This window comes from Vicugna pacos, chromosome 4, assembly GCF_048564905.1.
Source record: "Vicugna pacos chromosome 4, VicPac4, whole genome shotgun sequence".
NCBI classification, from domain to species: Eukaryota; Metazoa; Chordata; class Mammalia; order Artiodactyla; family Camelidae; genus Vicugna; species Vicugna pacos.
Window position 1 is genome coordinate 19,990,325 of NC_132990.1, and position 19,769 is coordinate 20,010,093.

General features: G+C 42.3%; 1 long non-coding RNA gene across 1 annotated transcript in view; it reads left to right on the forward strand.

The window, feature by feature from the left end:
- Positions 1-6,084: 6,084 nt before the first annotated feature.
- Positions 6,085-19,769, forward strand: part of LOC140696005 (uncharacterized) — a 30,235-nt gene continuing 16,550 nt past the window's right edge. The window contains exon 1 of the long non-coding RNA XR_012071910.1: positions 6,085-6,470. This is a non-coding gene — a long non-coding RNA (uncharacterized lncRNA). The remainder of the gene's footprint in view (positions 6,471-19,769) is intronic.

Genomic DNA, 19,769 nt, shown 5'->3' on the forward strand with positions numbered 1-19,769 from the left:
TCTCCGAAGCTCTGAGCACCTCCAGGATGTGCGCATGAGGTTTTATAGGGTAAAGTACATACAAGCTTGGGGTATACGGCCAATAGGCATGGGACAGCTTTAGCAGCATCATTATCAGAAAAGTGGAGGCAGGGAGGCAGCAAACCAACATTCCAAAGCCAGATATATATCTTTGAAAATCCAGCTGGCTAGCAAAAACACATGAACAGCAAACCAACACTAATTAACTTAGATTTACAAGTTAGTCCAGCAGAACTCAGATCAGTATTCCGATACTTAGATATGTGAGTTATCTTGTTAGCCCAGCCCAGCCTCTCCTTCACATTCCTAGACTTGTGAGTTATCTTGTTAGACCAGCCCGGCTTTTCCTTCACAAGCCCAGCAGAACTTAGATCAGTAAACCTACACTTATTACACTTAGATTTATGAGTTATCTTGTTAGCCCAGCCTGGCTTTTCCTTCTCAATAGGTCACTGTGAAATAGTACTTATGTACTCAACCAAAGTGACAATGATTTCAAAAACAGATACAAATCACTTAAAGCACAGATACACAATCTGTTATCAAAAGTTGCTCTAAGATACTTTGTTTTCTTAACACAGCTATCTAGGGTCAGTCTTTTGTCCTTTCTTATTCTCAGTCCTCTCAGAGTGCACCACTGTGAGTGACTGCAGAGGCTGGGCTACAGGCTTGTCCTCACTGGGGAGTTGTGGCAGTCGCTGATGACTTGATGACTTCAGCATTCTTTGTTTACTGATATGGTTTGCAGTATTTTTCATTCACAATACCAATCATAATTTCTAAACCCATGTGTGTGCTTATAGAGACTCTCTTAGGGTAGCATCAAACAAGTTTTAATAGTCCCAAGTACCTTTAGCTTTTCTGTAAAGGGAAGTCAATGTTTAGATATTAATGTTTTAATACCTTACTTTATTTAGGAATGACTTGGTTATTTAATAAACTCCCATCATTTAACTTAATTTAGCGCAAGTCTAAAATTTTAAGATACCAAATATTTTCAGAGATTTTTAAGCATATGTTCCTAAGATATAATTATTTTTTAAGCATTTACCGTAAAATATTATTTTTAAGATATTTACCCAAAAGCTCTTATCTCATTTGCTTTTAATTATAAGAATTTTATCACACCAAATTACTATTTTTTTTGACAAATCTGTAACAAGTATAAAACATCTTATTTGGCTTTCATTAAACCTAGGTACTGTTAATGAAAATACTGCAATGTGAATGAAAATACTGCAACCATATCAGTAAACAAAGAATGCTGAAACCAAGTCATCAGTGGCTGCCGCCACCCCCCAGTGAGGACAGGCCTGCAGCCCAGCCTCTACAGCCACTCACAATGGTGCACTCTGAGCAGACTCAGAATAAGAAAGGACAGGATCCTGGCCCTAGATAGCTAGGTGCTTGTCAAAGGAATGAATTCAGTGAGCCCAAATATTTGCTTCCTCCCATACATGGAAAAGCACTAAATTCTTTAACTTGAGATGCCTGGTTTTCTTTAGATAACAAGCAATCTTTTATTGTTCCAACTACCCGGTCTTTGTTGTAAAGCTCCTATATATCCTAGCTCCTCCCCTACGTCTTCGGAGCAGTCCCTCAGAGCGATCTGAGAGGCTGTCATCCTGGCTCGAGTCCTCCCACCAAATAAAACATTACTCTTAACTTTTAGGCTGTGCATTTATTTCAGTCAACAGAAGCTATTCGACTCCAAAGACGGGACCTTCCTCCTGGCCAGCAATGGCTTTCTCAGGGGACTGAGAAACTTGCAGGAGTGGTGGAGGCAAAGACCTCATGCCATGCAGCTGTCTCTATAGGGAAACCCACTAGCAATTTTATTCTGACAAATCAACCTAAGAATGGAGACAAAAGCTTTCAAAGCAAAAGAAAAAGGAACAACAGATTTCCAGCCTCTCATTAATACCCCAACCAGGTTTATGTACATACAGAACTTAGAATTTAATTGGAAATTAAAGAAAATCTCACCCTGAAAATAATTAAGCCAGCTCTTTTATTGTGTACGCAGTTAGGTTAAAAAAAAGCCAGCCTGATAAAAACTTTTTTTTTTTTTTCAGAATTCTGAACTTAGAAAAACAAAAGCCCTTCTAGGGGGAACTTGCATTTCTCTTCGTGTGCCCTTGAAATATAAATGTTTTATCTTTTTCTAGATGTTTTGTGTGTATGTATATGTGTATGTTTTTTTTTTAAACTTGGTCTCTGCCATCCAAAAGGTACAAGTATGGTGTACATATGGCAGTGTCAACTGAAATAAATGCGCAGCCTAAAAGTTAAGAGTTATGTTTTATTTGGTGGGAGGACTCGAGCCAGGATGACAGACCCTCAGATGGCTCTGAGAGACTGCTCTGAAAAGGTAGGGGAGAAGCTAGGATATATAGGAGCTTTACAACAAAGACCGGGTAGTTGGAACAATAAAAGATTGCTTGTTATCTAAAGAAAACCAGGCATCTCAAGTTAAAGAATTTAGTGCTTTTCCATGTATGGGAGGAAGCAAATATTTGGGCTCACTGAATTCATTCCTTTGACAAGCACCTAGCTATCTAGGGCCAGGATCCTGTCCTTTCTTATTCTGAGTCTGCTCAGAGTGCACCATTGTGAGTGGCTGCAGGCCTGTCCTAACTGGGGTGGGCAGCAGCCGCTGTTGACTTGGTTTCAGCATTCTTTGTTTACTGATACGGTTGCAGTATTTTCATTCACATTGCAGTATTTTCGTTCATAGCAGCCAGGCAAATAGATTTGGATGCTGAGCAATCCTTAGAGTGTAACAATTCTCAGACATTTTGACATCTTAACCTATGTTACATAAACCTGGACCACGAAGGCCTTTATGTTTTTTGGGACTAAACTTTTGAATCTTATTTAAGTGGCACCCTCACCCCCCACCTCTTGTGGGAAACCTCTTCGTCTTATTGGTTCAAAGTCACTACTAATATACAGCTCATTGATGGGCAGATGATGGAGACTTTAAATTGGAGAAACTTCTAAATTGGTAAGATTTTAGAGAGCTCTCATTATAAACAAGTGTTAAATTGGTACCTATTAAAAATCAATCAAATTTACAGGTGGAAAAAAATATATTTCTAATGGTTAACCTAAGAACTCACTTAGTTTAAAACAACAAGGAAAACTGGTTTGGAAAGCTATATTTGTGTTTTCCCCTTCCCCTCGGTAGGTTTTAGAGATGCTAATAAAAGATTAGAATAATTAATATTAGTTAGGTTGAATAACTGGAAAAAAGACTGTAGGAAAAGTCTAAAGATTTTTTCTTTTTTATTATTTTTATTATTTTTTAACATTTTTATTGATTTATAATCATTTTACAATGTTGTGTCAAATTCCAGTGTTCAGCACAATTTTTCAGTCATTCATGGACATATACACACTCATTGTCACATTTTTTTTCTCTGTGATTTATCATAACATTTTGTGTATATTTCCCTGTGCTATACAGTGTAATCTTGTTTATCTATTCTACAATTTTGAAATCCCAGTCTATCCCTTCCCACCCTCCGCCCCCCTGGCAACCACAAGTCGGTATTCTCTGTCTATGAGTCTATTTCTGTCCTGTATTTACGCTTTGTTTTTGTTTGTTTTTGTTTTTGTTTTTTAGATTCCACATATGAGCGATCTCATATGGTATTTTTCTTTCTCTTTCTGGCTTACTTCACTTAGAATGACATTCTCCAGGAGCATCCATGTTGCTGCAAATGGCATTATGTTGTCGGTTTTTATGGCTGAGTAGATTTTTTTTCCTAAAAAGGAAAAAAGTAAGGTGCTTATCCTAAATGGATAAACATTTTTCGGCTGGCTATATAAAATTTTATAAATAAAATGGACATTTATGGATTAAAATACAAGGTTTTGATACTATGTAAGGTTAAAAAGGCCAAAGGGACCCCCCCCTACTGGTCCCCAACATTAAAATTCAAACAAGTCTGCTCTATTTATCCCAGTTTAAAGTAAATTTTTTTTCCAGCCCTGTAAATATATATGTACACTAAGATACTTGGTCAACAATTAGGGCAACAGTTATACCAAATAATCAAATTTAAAGATTGACAAGGGCCTAAAGTCCTTTGGCTCAAACTCCTCTGGGGATCCCAGTGACATTTAGATAAAATTAGATAAAGTGGACAAGAGATTTAAAAAAAAAAAAGGACTCCTAAAAATAAGATGTTGATTAAACCCAATAAAAACTAAAATTAAAGGTATAAGAGTTGATAGAATTGATAGACGTTTATAAAATTGATACATTTAAATCAGCTTTATATAAAGCTGTTTTGCTTAATTATGTTGTGGGATAGATATGTTTCAATGGGGAATGCTTCCTCTTCTTGATATTTTAAAACAGGGCACATAAATGTGCCCCTCAGAAAATATTAATTAAACATACTAAAGGAAACTAATAGGGTTACTTAAGACTTACAATATAAAGTAAAACTAAAAACTAATATTCAGGGGCTAAGAAGAATAATAGTAGAGATTTACTCTGAATTTAACTTGTAAGTGAAGAAAGAGAGCCCTTGTTAAATGCCTTCTGCAAGCCTTTGAAGATGTAATAAACCCTTAGAATAAAATTCACTGATACAGAAATCTCACTGATACAGAAAAACAAATTAAGGAGATACAGTTGGACTTAGGTGACAGATCAGTTCTTCGGGGAACTAAAAGCAACTATGTTTGTCTTACAAATCAGAAATGTAAATACAACAATGACCTGAGACTGAGCCTAATTAGCTCAATGAGGTAAAACTTGAAACCGAAAAAATATTTGGTATTTTAAAACTCAAAACTCTAACAAGTCTTTCAGACTTTATCAAATAAAAATACAAACCTTAGAAGTCTTTTCCATAAATAGTAAGCCTTAGTGATGTAGACTAAAATAACCTCACACAACATGAGAGTTGTGGGTTAAGCTTTATTTGGGGGCAAAATGAGGACTATAGCCCAGGAGACAGCATCCCAGAAAGCTCTGGGAAAGTGTTCCAAGGAGGCTGGGGAGACCTCAGTATTGTATGTGATTTCAGTGAAGGGGGGTTGTATGTGCAGTCAAGCACACACTTAGGCAGAGGCTTACTGTTGGTCATGAGAAGCAGTTGTCACCTTTGATGAGTTTAGTGTTTTTCTAGATAGGAGGAAAGACGAGAATTGGGGCTCATAAAACCTCTTTTAGAAAATTTAGAAAATATCTAACTATTTGAAGGCCTGTTCAGCCAGTTTTCCCAGAACACAGAGTGCCTCATTCCTGACCTCCATCCTGAACTCCTTACAGAAGGGTGTGTTGGAGGTGAGTGTCTGCAGTGGCTCACAATTTAATCCAAACAGAGTTAGATGGCAAGTGCCAATTTTTAGTTAGCAGTGATTTGAGCAAGCAAATTCAATTTATTCCAACTGTAATTATAAGCAATAAACGTATATTGTAATACCTATGATTTGAAGTGAAGCTGAGATTTCTAGTCTTGTATGTTTATGTATGCAAATAGATATGAAATGTCTCTACTGCTAAAAAATATCAGAATTAAATTTATAAAAGAGCTCCATTTGATTGACTTAAAAGTAAGCACTTACAAATTAAATATTTCTAAAATAAAAACTAGCCAACTTGACTTTCAGGTTCATGTGAACTGGGAAATATTCAATATTAAGTGAATATCTGGTATTTAGTTTGTTTTGTAGCCCATGTCCAGGTTCTTGTCCAGAAGGAATTCAGAGACAAGATGCAGAGGTTAAGTAAAGTGAAGATTTATTAAGGGATGGATACTGCGCTCAATGGGAGAGGCTCAGGTAAGCAGCTGCCCTAAGTTTTTTGTTTGTTTTTTTTCCCCCCCGCAAGTTGGCTACATAGGGTGTAAAAAATGAATGGGCAGAATATTCATTGGGGAGGGAAGGGTTTGGGGTCATATTCCCTGCTTTTCATCCCAACTCCACCCTCCTAAAGGGAGGAGGGGTTTTGTCCTTAATTAGTCTGGATAGTAGGTGTTGTGGTATCAGTGCATGATGGGTACTTCTAATCTGCAAGGCTAATTTGATTGTAATGAGGGCATAATGAGCAATAGGTTACATTCTGACACTGGAAATTCTTCCCTTTTCTCACTTTTCTTTGTTGGTTTCCAGGCTGTTCATCACCCCAAAGGTGTGACCACTTACCAGCCTGGTTTTCTTCCTCTGCCCAGGGACCCCTGATGCTTACATGATGTATGATTTCCTGTTTGGCTGAATCCCTCCTTTCTGCCCAATTCCTGCCATTTGGCCTGTGTCCTCATTTCTCTGCTCATATCTAGCCATCTGCTTGCTCTAACATTTCCCCCTCAAGGATCCTTACCTTCTTTTAAGGTGAAAAGGGATGATGGTCAGCCTTCCGTAACTACTTCAAGCTGAACATGGATGTAGCCCCTCTCTGTGGGCCCAGATCTCCTTGCTGTCTCTCAGAGGTAGGGGTTGTTAGTGTCAGCAGGGATGGAGAGTGGGGAGTAGGAGGCAGAGGCCTTGTCCAGTGATGTTGATGGTCTTCTTCTTCAGGTGGGATTGGCTGGAATCCTTGCTGTATCATCATTTGAAGTTGGAGTTGTATTCTAGAGGATAGAAATTTTACTGGATAGTTAAAAATACAGGAGCCAAAGATAAAGATGAGAAATATGGTGGCTGTGTGGGGCCTGGAAATGGGAGAAGCCAGGTATATCCTGAAAACCATCACTTAAGAGTCTCAGTCCATTCCTGTTTTCCATGGTTGTCCCTCTGGAGCCAGGAAGCCTGTTCATAATTTTTTTTTAACATTGACTTCTACTTCTCCTGAGACATTAATGTATGTGCAGCATTTTTTGTTTATGACTGCACAAACCCCTCCTTCGCTTGCTAGGGGATAGCCTAGGGCTTGGTGATTGTCAAAGACCCCCCTGCCAGAGAATCAAGGGGCTTCTGTAAGAGTGTTAGAGTGTCTACAGTTTTGTGTGTGTGTGTGCGTGTGCGTTATCCAGGGAAGGGGTCAGGTCCCTCAAGGTTGTCTCATTGTAGGCAAATCCTCCGCAATGGGCAACTGTAGCTAACATCCCTATAATTCCCGCTAGTACCAGACCAAAGGCCCTTTTCTGTCTCACATGGGTCACATTGAGGATGGTTATTTGGGCTGGAGCCACAGTTCCCAAGATGCAGCCCTCATAGTGAAGTGTGTTGTCTGGATGTGAGAGAGCAATGGCTTTGGTCATTGCGAGGTAGCTATCTGAGGTCCCACATACCTGTAATAATCCAGGCAGCGCTGATAAAACTGTGTGATTGGTTTGGTTATACAGCTGGAGAAAAGTTTTGGGAGGTGGGAGACAGTTGCAGAGGGGTCCCATCTGTATTTTGGGTTTAGTTTCTGGTTTGGCGTATCCAGGAAGGGGTAGTTATGGAGGGCCATACTAAGGGGATGTCTGATATAATAGCCAGCGCAAGAAGTTCTGTTGGCATTAGTTTGTGAATTGTCATAGCACACGTGTGTGTTGTTAGGAATGCGGGGTGATGTGTAAATAGGCTGGCCCACTATATCACTCCAACTTATAGGCTTAAAGATATCCAGGGGCAGACTTAGGTTTCTGTTAGAGAGATCCTCAAGGACTGAAAAGGGGTCTGTGTGTCCCCTGTGTGTATCCTTGTAACAAGGGGTGCATCCTAGAGGCTGAGTACAGACAAGGGAGATTTTGGTGATATTTATAGCCTCAGAGTAGGGAGGTGTGATGTGGTAACAGAGCGGAGGGGGCCTCTCCCATGTAACAAAGAGAAACCTTGTCCAGAGTGATTAAAAGAAGATTGGTTAAAAGTCGAGAATACCATGCGGTTGTTGACTGGGTGGGCCTTGAAGGTGGTGCTTATGTCTCCTAGGGTGGTGGGTTGTGGGTGGCAAATCCAGCAGAGAGAGATTTTCTCCTTTAGCAATAATCCAAGAGTTACTGACTATTACATTATATTTCCATGCTAACTCCTGAGACCAAAGAGATTGGATGAATGAGACAAGAGCAGGTAAGGGTGGAGGTAGGGTCCCTACTATTCTTTGGGAGGAGAAAGGAAAAAGGAAAAAAAGAAAGGAAGAATAGAAGCTGTGGGGTGCCTTTTAGATTTGGGGCAGGTCTTATTAAAGCCAGTACAGGCAGAGAAGCTTCCTCTCAGGTGTGGCTGCGGTGTTAAAGCGGCTCTCGTATAAGATTGTGAGAGCGAGCCGGAGAACAGGAGGACGGTAAGTATCCACGTCCACCAGAGCATGTTGGGTGGGTGGGTGGACGAGGGTACCAGCAGGCACAAGGGGAAATAATGGTCCTCAGCCTGGGATCTGTGAAGTGCCTTTGTCCTTGAATAAGAGTTTCAGGTCTTGAAAGAGGCTCACTCGTCCACCTGGGCTCCTCTGGCCGTCCAAGGCCCTCTGTGTCCTGTGAGGACTCGGGGGCGGGGGGTTTAATCCTAGAAAGGTGCACCCAGTTAGCAATCCCCTGTAACTTTACTGCAGTGGGAGTGCTGAGAAGGAGCTGTTCAGGCCCCGTCCACTTGGGCAGTAGTTGGTCGGAGGCGGGTCCTTCTCTCCGTGGTTTTAGGAGGATGAAGACTCCTGGTTGAACCTGAATGGAACCTGTTTCCTGGCTGGGGCTCGGTAAAAACCTGATTTCCGTATTGTGTAATTGCCTTTTGGACCAGTCCCCGATTAACTAGGTATTTAACAAGCTCACTAGTTTCAGAGTCCACCAATATATCAGGATAAAAGGGTCCACCATAAACCACTTCAAAGGGGCTGAGCCTTAGCCCCGCTTTAGGTGCCGCCCTGATTCTCAGCAGGGCTATGGGTAAGAGCTTTGTCCATGGTTCTGATTCTTGACAAAGCTTAGCCAGGACTTTTTAAAGTTTGATTTGCCCTTTCTACTTTTCCTGATGATTGAGGCCTCCAGGCAGCATGGAGGTGGGAGCAAATGCCTAGGGCAGTAGAAATTCATTGTGTGAACCTAGCCATAAAAGAGGGGCCACTGTCACTTTGCAAGGACCATGGAAGTCCAAACTGAGGAATTATTTCTTTTAATATTATCTTTATGGCTTCTTGAGCTTTTTCCGTCCTTGTTGGAAAGGCTTCCACCCGTCCAGTGAAAGTGTCAATAAAAATCAGAAGATATTTATATCCCTGGGAGGATGGCATGTGGGTAAATCTATTTGCCAGTTCTCTCCTGGATAAGTTCTTCTCCTTTGGGCAGGCTGGAGGAGGGGTGGGGGCCTAAGTTTTCCCCCTGGGTCATTATAGTAACATACATTGCAAGTCTTCATGGTTTTTAAGATAGTCTGAGGAAGGCTTATGCCCAAGAAAACTGTTTCTACCAGGCTAGTAAAAGCATCCCTCTCCAAATGAGAGGAGGCATGGAGTGACTTTAAAATTGTAATGCCCTGGGCAGCATTATTGTTTGTTCCTTAATCCACCAGCCATCAGGGCCCTCTTGGTATCCCCTATTCCTAGCCCATTTTATTTCCTTGTCTGTACATTGAGGTGGCAAAAGTGGGCTGGGGGGTTGGTATATGGGGGAGCAAGGCAGCTTGAGTTGAAGGGGTTTTAAGAGCTGCCTTTCTTGCTGTTCTATCTGCCAGGTTATTTCCTCTTACTATATCTGAGTTTCCCTTTTGATATTCCTTGCAGTGGATCACTGCCACCTCCTTGGGGTCTTGTATTGTGTCTAGGAGCTCTAAGATCTCTTTGCAGTGTTGGACTAGGGAGACCCATGCAGTCAGGAGCCCCCTCTGTTTCCAGATGGCAGTATGAGCATGTAACACCAAAAATGCGTATTTAGAATCTGTATAGATATTGATCCTCTTGTCTTTTCCTAGTCTTAGAGCTTGAGCTAGGGCTATAAGCTCAGCTTTCTGTGCTGAGGTCTGAGGTGGCAGGGCATCCACCTCTATGACCCCATGTAAGTCCACTACAGCATATGCTGCTTTCCGGACGCTGTCATGTATGTATCTACTTCCATCAGGTAACCAGGCAGCATCGGGGTCCTCGAGGGATTGGTCCCTAAGATCTGGTCTGCTAGAATATACCTGTTTTATGGTCTCATTACAAGAATGAGCCAGTTCCTCTGAGTTTTCTTTTGGCATAAGGGTGGCTGGATTTAAGGTCTGATGTACTCAGTCTTAATCTAATCAAATGCTCTTTATAAATTTCCTGTCCAATCTAGAGGTTCCAGATCTGGTCCCTTTAAGGCCTCATACAATGGTTTTGCATGAGACCAAAGCCTGGGGGTCAAAATCCTACAAAACCCAGCCATTCCTAAGAAGATTCTAAGCTGTTTCTTTGTGTGTGGTGGCTGCAAGTGAAGGATTGCCTCCTAGCACTGGGTCATAAGGGCACACTTTCCTGGGCTTAGAACATGTCCCAAGTAGGTAAGTGGGAGGAAATTTGGGCCTTTTGTGGGGATACTTTATATCCCCTGTAACCCAGGAAGTTGAGGACCTGTACAGTGTTTTGGTCTGAAGTTTCCCCTGAGGGGCTGCAGATAGGAGGGCATCTACATATTGTAATGATGTCCCTGCCTCCAATTTGAGTTCCCTTAGTTCCATTGCTAAGGCATTGCCAAACAGGGATGGGCTATATCCCGAAATCCCTGAAGAAGGACAGTCCAGGTATATTGTTGGGTTTTATTACTGTTTAGATCCATCTACTCAAAACAAAAAGGTTTTGGGAATCAGGGTGAATGGGTATGCTAAAGAAGGCATCTTTAAGGTCAAGGATGGTAAACCAGGGATCTGAGTGAGGGTTGTTTATGGGTTGGGAACAATTGGATGGAGAGGAATTATGGCTTCATTTATGATTCAAAGATCTAGGACCATTCTATATTCCCCATTGGTTTGAGGGCAGGTAGGATTGGAGTATTTCAGGGGGATTGGCATAGCACCAAAAGCCCATATTTAATGAATTTTTAGATTAGGGGTTGGAGGTCTCGTCGAGCCCCTGGTTTAATGGGATACTGGCACCTGCAAGGGAAGTAATTAGTTTCCTTTAAAGTGATTTTTATGGGAGTGACAAACTTTGCCTTCCCTGGGGTTCCCTGATCCCACACCTGTGGATCTACAAGTTTTTCAATTTCTGAGGGGAATACTTCTGGCTGGATTGTTTGTGTCTTGTATAATATGTAGTCCAGCCAGAAAAAAAGCCCCGGTTTTGCTTTTCAGGGAGAGTACGAGTTGCCCCCAAAGCTGAGGGAAAATCTCTTCCCAGTAATGGGCTAGGGTATTCAGGCATAACAAGACACTTGTGAGTTATAAGGATCTTTCCCCAGGTGCAAAGTTAGAGGGGTGGTGAAATGTTTTACCTTTGGCCTTCCTTCTACCCCAAGAGTAGAGCAGGTTTCGGGAGGAAGGGGCCCAGTGTGAGAAGTCAGAATAAGTGGCTCCCGTGTCCACTAGAAACCGGACAAGTTTTCCTGCCATGTCAGTGGTCACCCATGTTTCCTCCCATGTGATGACTGTCTTCTCAGGAGCCTTGGGAGGTCCCCGATCCCATCAATCAACCACCGCCATGACTGGCATGGGGAAATTTCCCCGCTCCCTTTGGAGCTGAGTGCATTCCCTCTTCCAGTGGCCCATTTTTTTTACAGAGTGGCCATGGCACCTTGGATGGAGGCTGGGACTGGCTTCCTGGGCATTCCTTGCTCCAGTGCCCAGGGCTCCCACAGCCAAAACAGGCTCACCTTTCTGGTGGGGGTCTTCTGGGAGTACTTTTGGGGTGACCAAGAGGTGGGTTAGGTCTTATCATGACAGCTGCCAAAAGCTTGGCTTGCCATCGCTCTCTTCTTAAGTCACGCTGTTCCTTTCCTCCTCAGCCAGGCCTCTATTATTAAAGACATTGAAGGCCGTATCAATAAGATAGTCAAGAGGGGTTTGGGGTCCTATTCAAGCTTTTGAAGTTTTCCACAGATATCAGGGGCTGATTGGCTAATAAAGTGGGTTGCAAATACAACATGTCCCTCGAAAGTGTTTGGGCCTACATTAGCATACTTTCTGAGGGCGTCTACCAGCCGAGCCTGAAATAGGGCTGGATTTTCATCTAGGCCCTGGGTGACCTCTTTAACCTTATCATAGTTAACAGGTTTAATTATGCACCATTTCATCCCCTCAATAAGGCAAAGGACCATGTGGTCCCTTCTAGTGATGCCAGGCTGGCCTGGCTGATAATCCCAATTGGAGTCAATTAAAGGCACTGCTGTCAAGCCCACGGGGTACTGATGAGGCTGGGTGACTTGGACACTGGTTGAGGTCAGACAAAGAAAATGGGGTGTGGACTCTGATAATTCCCTGAGGCCCACCTACTATTTCCTGAAGAGGGCAAAGAAGTTCTGGTGGCACTTTTGGTATGGAAGGGTAAAGAGGCTTATAGGGTGGAGGAGGGGCTGAAGATGGTGAAAGTTATCCGGGTTTGGGTCTTTTGTCTGGGGCTTGTGTTTTTCTAGAGTTTCCATTATAGGGGGCTTTTATGTGGCCTGAATAGGTCTTTACCGAGAAGGTCCCCTTACGTAGGACTTGCATAGCTCTGGGTTCTCTCTTAAGGCTGCAAAGGTCTGAACATAAGAAACTTCCATTCATTTTCCCTGTATTTTGTAAAAAATTTTGTAACTGCAGGATAGTGTTATAGTTGAGGCTTCCATTTTCTGGCCAGACCTCGTCATTTATACTGGGGCCAGGCTGTGTTACAAAAGAAAAAGAGCTTTTTCCATTTTAAAAAATCTAGAAAATTGGTCCCAGTGACTCAAAATGCACCCAAGGTGAGTCCTTGGGGATGGAGGAGGTGTTTCCCATGGATCCTTCAGGGAGAGCGTGCTCCTGTAACAGAAAGGGGCACTAGTGTTAGGAGGGCCCGTGGGGGCTCCCCAACAGAGGGCTGGTTCTAGGTGTCCCTGTCCACCTAGTCCCGCCAAATCTGGCCAATGTGGGGTATCGACCCCCCCACGTGGAAGCCTGCTGTGCTTGTCCCAGCACCCTGGGAGCTCACTGTGTCCCGTCCCAGGTCCATGGAATCCAGGACGGTGACCTTCCTGAAGGCTTAGAGGTGTGTGGGATATGCTCTTTCTTTTGTGGGCAATGCCCCAGATCTCATCAGTTCCATCCCCCCTCCCCCTCCCACATGCACTCAGTCCAGCAGGTGCTGGGCTGCACTTGGGGGAAGGAGGAAGCATCATGCCTGTACTGAGGGTGAGGGTGTGTGTGTGTGTCTGTCCGAGTGTGAGTCTGCGTCTGTGTCTGTTCATCCGTCCATCCTGGGTGACATGCGCCAAGCACAGGGTCACCAGGGAGCAGCTAAGTGTATGGCTCTGGTGTCGCAGTCCTGCGCAGCTTCAAGATTGCAAGGCAGGGACAGGGCAGGCATAGACCCCAGACCCACAGAAGGGGTCTGTCAGATGCCAGGACCCTGCGCTGTGGCAGGCAGCGAATGCTGGGCCCAGTCCCATCGAGTGTGGACGGGCTGTCCCCCTACCAACACCAGAGGTGTGGTCCATGGAGCACTTGTGGTGGAAGGGAGGTTCCACAGGGACTGCAGCAGTAGTGGTGGCTTCAGCTCTCTTACAGTCTAGTTAAAGCTGTATTTATTTGTCAAACCCAGAGGGCAAATATCCTATAGCTTGCTTGGGTCCTTAGCTGCCTGTGAAAGTTGCTGGAAACTTTTCTTAACAAGCCCTGTGCATATGTAACAATGAGAAATAAAAACCTAGCAGCAAGGTTTGGGAAGTTCTTGGTAAATTCCTCCTCCCCCCACCCCTTTCCAAAGAGTAAGACGTGAAAGTGAAGTGAGATAGAGGTGGGGAGAGGAGACAAAGATAGTCAGGCAAAAGTGGATCTATAACAAGCCTAGAAGTGTAGCTGCACGGAGGGGTCAGTGCTATGCATTTACCTGTGCGCCTAGAGAGCCTGGTGTGGAAATTGTGGGCAGACAGAACTACCGTTTCTTTAGTCCATTCCACAACCCTCTCACCCTCACAGGAGAGACATTTTCAGCGGCAAGCACCCTAGAGGCTTTTATGTGCTCTACTCCTATCCACATTTTTGTGACAGTAGGTCCAAAAGAGGTGACACATGATAAGTAAGAGAGAGAGAAACAGTTAGTGCCTCTCAAGTGCAGGGGAGGTGAGAGGCCTTGGCTTACCAAACCTTCTGATCAGGCTGACTCACCAAAGATGTTGCCAGTAGATGTAGCCAGTGTCCAGGTTCTTGTCTGTCCCAGAAAGAATTCAGAGATGAGACACAGAGGTTAAGCAAAGTGATGATTTATTAAGGGATGGATACTATACTCTCAAGTGGACAGCAGGCAGGCTCAGGTGAGCAGCTGCCCTGAGTTCCTTTGCTTAGTTGGTTACATAGGGTGTAAAAATTAATGGGTGGAATGTTAATTGGATGATTATTCATTTGGGTATAAATCCAAATAGTGGGGGAAGGCCTCCTATGGACATCATGGTGGTGAGAATTAGCATTGTAATAACACGTGTTTTGTTTCAGGTGTGCAATAGTGAGACTACTGTTGTAGAGTTAGTTATGAATAGTATATAGTGAGTGTAATTATGAAGTACATTAGTAGATACAGTACTGTTACAGTGGGTTTGTAGATCATAATTGCGGTTATTCATCCCATGTGGGTAATTGATGAGTATGCTATAATCTTAAGTAGTTGGGTTTGGTTGAGTCCTCCCCACCCCCTGATTGCAACTGATAGGATAGATATAGTTAGTATTATATTAGGGTTAATTGATGGTGCAATTTGATACAGTACTGAGAGACGTGCTAGTTTTTGCCAAGTTAGCAGGATTAGTCCTGATGCTAAGTGGGGTGCCTTGTGTGACTTCTGGCACTCAAAAGTGGAATGGGGCTAGTCCTAATTTTATAGTCAAGGCTGTAGTTATGATAATTGAGGCAATTTGGTCAAAGATTTTTGTAGTGGTTCATTGACCCGAGTATAGTAGGTTGATGATAATTGCTAGTATGAGTAGCATTGATGCTGTGGCTTGAGTTGGGAAATATTTGGTAGATGCTTCTGTGGTCAGCGGGTTGAAATTTTTTATTAGAATTAGAATGGTGGCGAGCATATTTATTTCAAATCCAATTCAGTTAAATGGTCAATGAGAGCTAATTATCACAATTAAAGTCCCTAGCATAATTGTAAATAGAATAATAAGAAGAACAAGGGGGTTTATTAGTATGGGAAGGATATAAACCAACATTTTCGGGGTATGAGCCCAATAGCTTATTTAGCTGATCTTACTATAGAATATGGTGTAGCGTGGTAGCTTGAAGAATTTTGAATTCTTAAGGGTAGGTTCAATTCCTACAGTTCTAGAAATAAGAGGATTTAAACCTATTGTTTACTCTTTCAAAGTAACTCTTTTATCAGACATATTTCTTATGTTTGTTGGGGGATGCTTGCTGTCAGGATTGGTAGTGAGACATGTCATATACACAAGGCCAGGCTTAGTGGTAAAAAGTTTTCTCGTAGTAGGTGTATGAGTTGGTCCTATCAGAATCGAGGGTAGGGAGGGTAGGATGCTTGAATTCATAGGAAAGTTAGTTAGCAGGAGTGTTTTGAGAACAAAGTTGGCTGTGTACAATTCTGGTATGTAGGGGTTGTGGAAAGCCCCAAAAAAGAGAATAGTAGTGAAGGCATTTATTATAATGATACTGGCATACTCAGCTATGAAGAACATGGCTAAGGGGCCTGCTGCGTACTCTACATTAAATCCTTATACTAATTCAGATTCCCCTTCAGTCAGGTCAAATGGGGCCTGGTTGGTCTCTGCTAAGGTGGAGATGAACCATATTATGTCTAGGGGCCAGGCTGGGATGATTATTCACATGTGTTCTTGTGTTGTGATGAGGGTCGATAGCGTGAAGGATCCATTTATTAAAAGCACAGATAGTAGGGTGATGGCTAATGTAACTTCATAGGAAATTGTTTGGGCCACAGCTCGTAGAGCGCCGATCAATGCATATTTTGAGTTGGAGGCCCATCCGGATCATCAGATGGAATAAACAGCTAGGCTGGATATTGTTAGTATGAATAGTACTCCTAGGTTTATGTTGATGAGGGGTTGGAGTATTAGTAGTGGGATTCACATTGTTAGGGCTAAAGTTAGGGCTAGGATGGGTGCAATAATAAACATTGAGATAGAGGAGGTAGCGGGTCGTAGTGGTTCTTTAGTGAATAATTTAATTGCATCGGCAATGGGTTGTAGCAGACCATGTGGCCCCACAACTTTGGGCCCTTTTCAGAACTGTATATAGCCTAAGACTTTCCATTTGACAAGTGTGAGAAATGCTACTGCTAGTAGGATGGGAACGATGAGTCTTAGAATATTTACTATGAACATTTTGTTAAGGAAGAGGAATTGAACCTCTGACTGTAAAAGCTTAAGTTTTATGCAATTACCAGTCTCTGCCACCCTAACAGACCCTGGTCTAGGGTTTGTGTTTTTATGGATTAATTAAGTTAAGATTATATCATTAATTAGTCCTAAAGCGCCCCTGTGGGATAGGCCTCATTTCTCTTGTCCTTTCGTACTGGGAAAAATTAATAATAGATAGAAACCGACCTGGATTACTCCGGTCTGAACTCAGATCAAGTAGGACTTTAATCGTTGAACAAACGAACATTTAATAGCGGCTGCACCATTGGTGTGTCCTGATCCAACATTGAGGTCGTAAACCCTATTGTCAACATGGACTCTTGAATAGGATTGCGCTGTTATCCCTAGGGTAACATGTTCCATTGATCAAAAAGTTTGGATCAGTAAATGATGCTTCGTTTTGATCAGTGGACCTTAATTTTAATCACTCGGAGGTTTTTCTGTTCTCTGAGGTCACCCCAACCAAAATCGCTGGCCCTGCTAAAAGGCTATCATCCCTGGCGGTTAAATATAGTTTTTTGTGGGTCAGTTAATTGAAGCTCCATAGGGTCCTCTTGTCTTATTAATTCATCCCCGCCTCTGCACAGGGAGGTCAATTTCACTGATTGGAAGCAAGAGAGAACCCTCGTGTGGCCATTCATCCAAGTCCCTGTTTAGAGAGCAAATGATCATGCTACCTTTGCACGGTCAGGATACCGCGGCCGTTTAACAAGCGTCACTGGGCAGGCAGTGCCTCTAATACTGGCAATGCTAGAGGTGATGTTTTTGGTAAACAGGCAGGGCTCGTGTTTGCCGAGTTCCTTTTGCTTCTTTTAAGCCTTCCTTAGTGCACACCCGTGTCAGGTTAACAGTAAGTTTAATAAATTGTTTACTATTAGATTAAATTTATTAAGTGTTAACTGTCAGTAGAGTGTTGCTGACATAAGCTTGTGCAAGGAGAAATTGTTTCTTGTTACTCATATTAACACTGTTGCTTTTATTATTTAATAGATTAGTCCAGTATCGGGTTAGGAGTTCTTTATTAACTATTGGTATTAAAACCTATTTAGTGTTGAGCTTGAACACTTTCTTAATTGATGGCTGCTTTTAAGCCAACTATGGTAATTGTTGTTTTTACTCTCTAAGTAAGGCTGTATCCTTAGTCTAAAAAGCTGTACTCTTTTAGATTAACCTTTAAAAATACAATAAAATTAGTAATTCTTTAGGTATTTTTAGAGATGAACTTACATTCTTCTCCTGGACAACCAGCTGTCACCAGGTTCGTCACGCTTGTCACCTCTACTTGTAAATCTTCTCACTATTTAGCCACATAGACGAATTAGCCCCCTAGGCTGTTCACAAGTAGCTCGTCTGGTTTCGGGGTAGTTAACTTAAGTTCTCTCTGCTAAAATTTTCTAGTTAAATCATTATGCAAAATGTACAAGGGTTAATCTTTGCTTCTTACTACTTTAGGTGTTCTTTCATCGTTCCCTTACGGTACTTTCTCTATAGCGCCAGTAGTAAATTTCTATCTCCTATACTGTAGAGTTAACATAAATGATTTGTTTTACATTTTTGAAATATTTGAAATGCGTAGGTTTTGGGCTAGCTCTAGTTCAAGACGTTCATCTTTTATGAAATCTCCTAAGTGTAAACTAGGTGCTTTATTTAAGCTACGTTTTGTTCATCCAAGCACACTTTCCAGTATACTTACCTTGTTACGACTTATCTCTTCTCACGTGTCTAGCACTTATTATTGTAATCTAAGGCCCATTATACTTCAAGAGGGTGATGGGCGGTGTGTGCGTGCTTCATGGCGTAGTTCAATTAAGCACTCTATTCTTAATTTGCTACTAAACCCTCCTTTAGCCTTCAATTTCATAAGAGCCTTCGTTAGAGCTGTAGATTTTCTTGGCGGCAAGAAAATGCAGCCCATTTCTTCCCATCCCATTGGTTACACCTTGACCTAACATTTTCATTTTTAAATAGTTAAGCTTACTTTTATTCCCTTCGGGGGTTTGCTGGAGATGGCGGTATATAGACTGAATTAGCGAGGGTTGGTAAGGTTGATTGGGGTTTATTGATTATAGAACAGGCTCCTCTAGGAGGGTATGAAGCACCGCCAAGTCCTCTGAGTGTTAAGCAGTTGCTAGTAGTACTCTGGCAAGCGATTTTCTCATCATAATCACCTGGGTTTAAGGCTAAGCATAGTGGGGTATCTAATCCCAGTTTGGGTCTTAGCTGTCGTGTAATTAGATAGTACTAGGGTCACTTCCGTAGTTTATTTTCACTCTGGCTATAGCCATCTACATCCTAGCCAGGGCTTAACTCTATTTTTTTGTTGTTGTTGTTGTTACTCATTAACACACTTTACGCCGTATCTCTATTAATTCGGGTTGATCGTATGACCGCGGTGGCTTGCACGAAATTTACCAACCCTGAATAATATAACTTAGTCAAACTTCCATTTATGACTTAATTTTTTATCACTGCTGTATCCCGTGGGGGTGTAGTTAAGCAAGGCGTCGTTAGCTACAGCTTTGTGTGCTTGATGCCGGCTCCTTTTATCCATTGAGAGTTAGGGGCCATTCTCACTGGGATGCAGATACTTGCATGTGTAATTTCATTGGAAACTAATAGAAAGGCTGGGATCAAACCTATGTGTTTATGGAGCCATGAGTCGATCTCGGCATTTTCAGCTCCTTGCTTTAAATTTAAGCTACATCAACAGGCTGTGTGTCAGCTTAAGTTGGTGTTTAGGTGAAACATGTGCTAATTAAAATGCTTGTTCAATTCTGTTTCAAAATTTTTGGCAGATCTAGGGACATAGCTGTCTATATATTTTGAGTATATCTAAGTAGCACATTGGTACAATACGACTGTGTTGCCGCTTGAGTAAAATTAAATTTTATCCATAGGGCTTGTTTGGGTTCTATTAGCTTATGCACTATGTCTTGTTTTTGGGGTTTGGCAGGACCATCTGGTGCATAGGAAATAGGACTTGTGGGGGATAAGGGGGGTTTGGTCTAAGCAAGCTAATTACTTGCTTAACGCATACACACGTGTGCGTGTACATGTACACGTGTGGGTGTATGTATACATATACACATGTGGGTGTATGTGTACGTATACACATGTGGGTGTATGTGTGAGTTATGTCCTGCAACCACTGACCGAATAGCACCTTACTGTTTGTTGATGCGGGTAAATGATATTCATTAAAGTCCAGCTTCAATTGATTTGACTGTGTCGAGGCCTCAGACAGCCATAGTGGAGTCCTTGCAAGTTCCCCCTCTTAAAATTATAAAAATACCAAATGCATAACACCACAGTTATGTGTGAGCATGGGCTGATTAGTCATTAGTCCAT